The 7,938-nt window shown below is 37.9% G+C and overlaps 1 pseudogene; it reads left to right on the plus strand.

Moving 5' to 3' along the window:
* The first annotated feature begins 7,131 nt into the window (after window positions 1-7,131).
* Window positions 7,132-7,938, plus strand: part of LOC102845660 — a 14,696-nt pseudogene continuing 13,889 nt past the window's right edge.

Here is a 7,938-nt window from a genome sequence, read left to right on the forward strand (position 1 = left end):
TAGAAGACACAAATTTGACTAACAAGTTATAAGTACATGAGTCCAAAAATTATGGAAAAGTAAAAGAAAAGATTCTTTCATTGTTTTACAACCCAGGCCTGTTTTTCATTGTTTTTGTTCAAACATTCTTCTAGGTCATGTAGCTCTGGTGTCCTATTTGGGAATAGGCTATATTTTATCATGTTAATGAGGTTATGGCAGTGAATGTAGAGAATACAACACCTCTTCCTGATAAAGCTTTCAACAAAATTGGAATAGAAGGGAATTTCCTCAACAGAGTGAAAAGTATATATGCAAAACCAGGAGCCAACATCATTCTTAATGGGAGAAAGACTAAAAGCATTTTCCTAGCTAATAGGGACCAGACAAGGATGCCCAGTGTCTCCACTTCTTTTGGAAGTGCTTGCTAGGGCAATACAATAATAGAAGGAAATAAAAGGCACTCGGATCAGCAGTGAGATGATTAAAATATCACTATGCGGAGATGATATGATAGTGTACATAAAAAACCCCAAAAGTCTAAAAAAAAGAAATGTTAGAGTAAGTAGGCCAATTTAGTAGAGTGGTAAGATATAAGATCGATATTAAAAAATCAGAGGGATTCCTCTACAATAACAAAGAGAACTCAGAGAAGGAAACCAAGAACACAATACCATTTACAATAGTCAACCTCAATTTGAGATACTTTGGAGTGAACCTAACTAGAGACACAAAATACTTATACAAAGAAAACTATAGAACATTTCTGCAAGACACAATGAAAGACCTAAATAAATGGAAAAAAATGTGCCCAGTTCATAGATAAGAAGACTCAATATTGTGAAAATGGCAATCCTATCAAGAGCAATCTACATATTCTATGCAATCCCAATACAGATACCAAATTCATTTTTCAAGGAGGTTGAAAGGGAAATTGCCATTTTTATTTGGAGAGACAAGAGACTCTGTATAAGCAAAACACTTCTGAGAAACAAAAATGAAGTGGGAGGTATAGCTCTCCCTGACCTCAAAACCTACTACACAGTGATAGTAACCAAAACAACATGGTACTGGTACAATGATAGACACATAGATCAGAGGAACAGCATTGAGAATTCAGAAATAGACCTAGTTATCTATGGTCAGTTGTTATCCAATAAGGAAACAAAACCTATCAAATGGGGAAAAGACAACCTCTTTAACAAATGGTGCTGGAAAAACTGGACTGCTACCTACAAAAAGCTGAAACAGGATTCACATCTCACACCATACACAAAAATCAACTCAAGGTGGATCAGAGAACTGGGAGTTAACCCCAAAAACATAACTTTCATAAGAGACAAACTGGGATCAAGCTTAGAAGCCCTAGTCCACAATATAAAGAGACTGTCAAATACAGCCAGAAATGTACAATCTGAACAGGATAAAATTTATGTATGGAACCCTCTAAAAATTAAATGCATGTGTACATCAAAAACTTTTTCCAACAGAGTAAAAAGAAAACTTATTGACTGGGAGTAAACATTTGGCAATACCATTTCAGACAAGAGTCTCATAATGAAAGTTTATAGAATACTCCTGGGCCTCCACAAGAAAAGGTCTGATAACCTAACTACAAAATGGGCAAAAGACATAAAAAGAGTTTTCACAGAGGAGGATATTCAAATGGCCAACAGACATATGAAGAAATGCTTCAAATCACTGGCAGTAAGAGAGATGCAAATCAAAATCACAATGAGATACCATCTCACTCCAGTAGCAGTGGCAAAGTTTAACAGACAGTAAGTAATAAATGTTGGAGGGAATGTGGTGAGATAGGAATTCTTTTACATCATTGATGGGATTGGACAATGGTACAACCACTCCAGAAGACAGTTTGGTGCTTCCTCAAAAAGCTGAGCATAGAAATTCCTTATGACTCAGCTATTCCATTGCTTAGAATATACCCCAAGAAAATGAGAACTGAGGCTCAAACAGAAACTTGTACACCAATGTTCATAGCAGCATTATTCGCTATCACAAGAACATGTCCAAACACAAAGGAATGGATTGAGAAGTTGTGGTATATTCGTACAATGGAATATTACACAGCACACAGGAGCAATCATTTTGCAAATTACTACCTAACTTGGGAGAGACTGGAGAGCATTATGCTGAGTGAACTAACTCAGTCCCACAAGGACAAATACTGTATAAAACCATTACTGTAGAATGAGTATGAGGATCCAAGGCAGAGGGGAAGGGTGGAAGCAGAGGAATGAGGATGTGTAGTGGGAGGGGGGATTAATCATGGGGTTGCACAATTTGATGGGTGGGAGGATGAGGGAAATTGGAAGACTCTGTTCTGGAAAACAATGTATTCAAATTTTGTAAATAAACTAGTATAACAATAAAAGAAAACAAAACAAAAACCCAACATTCCAGTTTCTTGCCATTGTTTGGAACAAACTTGTAGCTGATTCTCCAATGGGTTTCTGAAGCTGTAAATCACATGGAAAGAGATGGTCCACCTTTCTCCCTGAGTCACCAGTAGATCTCACCTGCTAGAGGGGCTCAGCCTTAGAGTTACCAGTGCAACTCCTTGCCGACTGTGCCATCAGAAGTTCCTGTGTTGTGCAAACTGTGTCCTAAATCTAATCACACTTTTGTTGAGGAAAAAAGTAGGTTAGACACAGAGGAAACATAAAAAGGCAGCAGAAAAATGCCACATAAGAAATGCCAAGGAATGCAGGACACCAGGATTTACAGAAGCTGAAAGGGAAAAGGTTATCACTCTATGGCCGACAGAGGAAGAGCTTCCTCGTGCAGTCAGTCCTCTGAGTTCAGACTTCTACCTTCTTAAACTTTGATAAAATAAATATTTCTGTTGATTAATGTCACCCACTTATGGTATTTCTGTTAAAATAGCACTTGGAAACTTAGACACTACAGAGAACACATTTATAACCACATGAAAATAGAAACATTACTTCTCAGATAGGGCTGATTGTCCCAAATGACACAGCATCTAAGGCAGGGCAGGTATGGCAGGCACCCTGGGCTCCATTTGAAGGGGGCATCTGGGTATCTAAGGTTTATAATTCAAAACATCTTTCTTAACCAGTGATTAACTGTTTATTTTGTGCTGAAATATGTATTATATCAAGGAGAGAGGACTGGGATGAGACACAAGCCTCAACATAGTAGAGGCTTATATAAGCACATGGCTTATATAAGTATAAGCTCTCTTCACCTTAGGAAGCCTGCTTTCAACAGATAGTCTAAAAACTACACACATACACCCCCAAACAAAGAAATACTCTACAACACTCACCAGTCTCGGTAAAACAAGCCTGCATACCTACAGTCATGTGAGTCATTCCCTTGACAGGTCTCTGGGACACCTTCCAGTAGATCACTGAACCCAAGGAACATCGAGGAGCTGAGGAACTGAACAAAGGAGGGGCTGTTGATGTTGGAGATCATGGACTTATATAGCAAGTCAAAGCATTTTGGACAATGTTGACTTGACACATCTTACAGCTGATTTGCTACTAATCTTGGCAGAAAGAATTTTGGATACAAGGCACCACTGAGCAGTTTGAATCAACCATTGTAACTGAATTAGCCATCACAGTTGCCACTGACAACTGTGAGAAATCCTTCCGCAAGTTAAAACTAATAATTTCATATTTGAGAGGCTTTATGGGTGAGCACATCATAGTTCAATTCTTATCAGTGAAAACAAGAAAGATGGAGTTGTGATTTAAGATTAATGAGTTTGACCAGTATTTTGGAGCTGATATTGTAGTGATTGTTGTTGTTAGGTGCCATCTAGTTGAATATGACCCGTAGTGTCTCTATGAACAATAAACCTGAACCCTGTCCTATCCTGCGCCATCCTCATCATCTCTGACATACTTGAGCCCATTGCTACAGCCACTGTGTCATTCTATGTTGTTGATGGTCTTTTTCTTTTTGGCTAAACCTCCACCTCTGCAAGCATGATATCCCTCTCTAAGGAATAGCCTATCCTAGCAACACATCCAAAGTATGTGAGACAAAGATTTGTCATCTTTGTCTCTAAGGGACAACACCCTACTTGCCCTCAGGGTTACATCTCAACATCAAGAAAACAAAATTGACACCACTAGATCAATAGACAACAACATGAAAGTTAGAGAAAAGATTTAAATTGTCAGTGATTTTATTTTAATCTAAAACTAACAACGTGGTAGTAGCAGTCAAGAAATCAAAAGTAGTGTTGTATTGGCAAAATTTACTGGCAAGGACTTCTCTAAAGTACTAAAGAATAAGAATGTCAGTTTAAAGACTAAGGTGTACCTGATCCAAGCTATGGTCTTTTCAATTGCAACTTAGCAAGTGAGAGTTGGACAATGAATGAAAAGAATTGATGCCTTTGAATTACAATGTTGCTGAAGAGTATTGAATATATATTATATTGATTGACCAAAAACCCAAACAAATCTGTCTTGAAGGAAGATCCCTAGAGTGCTCTTGAGAGGCAAAAATGACAAAACTTCATCTCACTTACGTAGTCTATATTTTAGTATTTTAGGAGGAATCAATCCTTAGAAAGAGACAGAATTCTTGGACAGATGGAGGGTCAGTGAAATGAAGATCCTTAATGAGATGGATTGACACAGTGGCTACCACAGTGGGCTTGAGGATGAGAACGACACAGAATAGAGCAAGCCTTTTGGGTCACTATGAGTCATAGTCAACTGGATAATACCTATCAATAACAAAGAATTTGGAAGGCATTATTCCACAGTTGCACTACAAAAAGTTCATAGCAGTACTGTTCCACAATAATCTTAAAGAAACTGCATCCTCCTGCAATAAAGGAACCAGAGATAGAACCAAAAGGATGAATACACAAGAAAAATCCACTCCCGCATACTATTCATATGTCCATTGGCCATTAGATTTCTTTAGTGAAACATCTTTAAATGTTGCTTCCCCTATTTTCCAGTTGAACTTTTCCCCTTTAATTATAGATTTGTTAACCTTCCATGAATGTTAATAGAACCCAAAAGATGCAGGTTGAAAACATTTTTAAAAAAGTACTCAAGCAGTAAGAGCCAGGAGACAGAGCCTCAAACTCTGGAGAAAAATTCCCAGGGAGAGACCAAGCCCTAATCAAAGAGTTGGAGACTTCTAGATGTCCCCTTTTTGAACTGAAGTATTAATTGCAGTAATCCTACACATGTCCTGCACTGTGAGTGGCAGGTAATCTGCCTCTAGATTACTTTACTGATCTTTCATTTCAGAGAACCATATTTGATAACCCTTATATCTACCAGAACCTGGTATAGATGTTAAGTTTCTGGATCTAAAGATATGACAAAACACTTGCAGAATCAAATTGGGATAGCCATGACATTTCAGCTTTGATTCAACAGCAAGGATTTGTTTCTATAAACAAGATGCTGTTTTGAAGAACTGCGTGGGAGTGGGGCAGAAGGTCAGGGCTGCATTTTCATAGGTATAGTAGGCTGATTTTCCTGTTACCTGATGGCTTAAGGCTATACCTCAACATATGACTTTCTTTATCTAATCACCTTTGACTCAAACATGTCTTCTTCTTGCTTAAACTTTGAGAGCCAGAGTTCTGCAAAAACCTAAGCTAAATTACTGCTACAGCAAAAAAACCCCCTCTTAGTTCAAAGAAAGAGCGTAAGTCTACGCTTGAGATAGGAGAGTTTGAAAATAGTTAATGTCCAGTATGTCTATGATAAATTTATAAATTTTGGCAGGAAATATTAAAAAGAAAAAATTATTGATCATGAATTTTTTTCCCTACTATGTATTTAGGTACAACATTAATTTCCCCCCTCCCGTCATATTTTCTATATACTTACTGACATTCACCTCCCCTATCCCAGCTTTCCTATTCCTGGTGATCATCCAACAACATTTCTTTCTTTGTATAATTCTTTCTTTAGCTTTTGTAATAGTGGACTCATACAGTAACATATTACATTCTTTTATGTGAAAGTACATTTAGAAAAATATGTCAGTGGTTATTTCTGGTAATGAGGTTATGAGTAATTCTTCTTTTTCTCTTTTATCTTTTTGGTTTTCTATTTTTCACAATTATGCCCATATTGATTTTTTAGCAAAAGCACTTTCTAACTACCAGATAATATGACATTGCTAAAAACCACACTAATAACTGTCTATAAAGGAGAAGATTTATAAGCTCCACTGCATTAAAATTCAGAATTCCCATTCATCAAAAATTTCTACAAGTGGAAAGCAAGTCATAAATTACAAGACGCTATTTGTAAAATCTAGAAATGAGAAAAGTTGTTATACACAATCATGGAATGTTAACAAATCTGTAATTAAAGGACAAAAAGTTCAACTGGAAAATAGGGAAGCAATATTTAAAGATGTTTCACTAAAGAAATTAAATGGCCAATCACATATGAATGGTGAGCGGGAGTGAAGTTTTCTAGTCTTGTCTGGGAAACTCTCCATAGAAGAACAGACTTTTGAGAGGCTACATATGGCCATGCTCCTGCTTTCTGATTACTTCTGCTTGCTAAGTCACTGTAATGTAATACTTGCAAGAGTAGCTTTGTACATCTAGAGCCTGGAACATGCGATCTTTGTTCACGAGAGATGTAAACATCCCGTCTCTTTCTAGAGAGTGCAGATACTTGAATCTCCCCCTACTACCACCACGAGCATAATCTCAGTATGTGATCTCTTAATAAAACTCTTACATTACCATTATGGTGTTACCAACCTCCTTGTTTGATCTTTGGTAACTTAGGGTGAATTTCAAGTTATGGTCTGTGGATTTTTTTTACTAAAACATTCTCACCACATAGTATGAGTAGGATAATATAACTGTTACATGCTTATGGCCCATCCAAGAGGCTGGAGAGCTTGTTAGTATGGTCAGTAAGATAAATGGCACCGTCTGGGTGGGTACATGCAAATAAGATGTACAGAACTCTTAATGTGAATGTTGATTAATTTTGCTATCATGCCATGCTTAAGTTACACAGGTGCAGAGGCAGGGGACAGGAATCTCACCATCAGAGAGCCCAGTGTGTCATTTTGGCCAGAGATTCCCATGTAAGAGTGAGAAACTCAGGGAGACTGAGAAAAGGCATCCAAGACAACAGTACAGCATCAATGGTGATAACACCAAAAGCAACGGTAGCAAAAGTAACAGAGAACCAGTGTCTGATGTGGAACAAAGCTGAGCTAGGTCTGCTGACCGAGACAGTTAGAGCAAAACACCTTCAGATCTAGGCTTAAATGGCAGAATAGGATCAGCACATAATTACAGAAGTAGAAGAGTTTTGGAACACTTGAGTGAGCAAAGTAGAGGCTAAGGCTGCAGAGCTGAGGTTGGTAAGAGGGCTTTGAGTAGGTCTGAAAAGTGATTGTCCTAACTACTTAATTGTACCCTGAAGGTATCCAATCTGGATGGAAACTCGCTGCTTACCTAAGAAACCCTGAAATTGTAAGTAAGTATTGTTCGTGAGTTTTGCGTGGTCATTGCAACAAATTGTACTGCTGCCGCTGTTTTTGTTGTTGTTAAGTAGAGTTAAGTACAATTCATAGCAATCCTATGATCAGCAGATCTGAACACTGTCCTGAACCTGTAGTGTACCATCCTCATCATCTCTAGCACACTTGAGCCCATTGCTGCAGTCACTGTGGCAATTCATCTCGTTGAGTATCTTCCTTTCTTTTGCTGACCCTCTACCTTTTCAAGCATGATGTCTCTCTCTAAGGAATGTCTTCTCCTAGCAACATGCCCAAAGTTTGTGAGACATACATCCTTGCCTTCAAGGAGCATTGTGATTGCACTTTCTCCAAGACATATCTGTTTATTCTTTTGGAAGTCCCTGGGATATTCTGTACTCTTCTCCAACACCACAATTCAAAGACATCAACTCTTCTGTCAACAAATTATAGAAATTGGTAATAGAA

This window comes from Elephantulus edwardii, unplaced genomic scaffold (assembly GCF_000299155.1).
Source record: "Elephantulus edwardii isolate Elephantulus edwardi_28Jun2011 unplaced genomic scaffold, EleEdw1.0 scaffold00033, whole genome shotgun sequence".
NCBI lineage: Eukaryota > Metazoa > Chordata > Mammalia > Macroscelidea > Macroscelididae > Elephantulus > Elephantulus edwardii.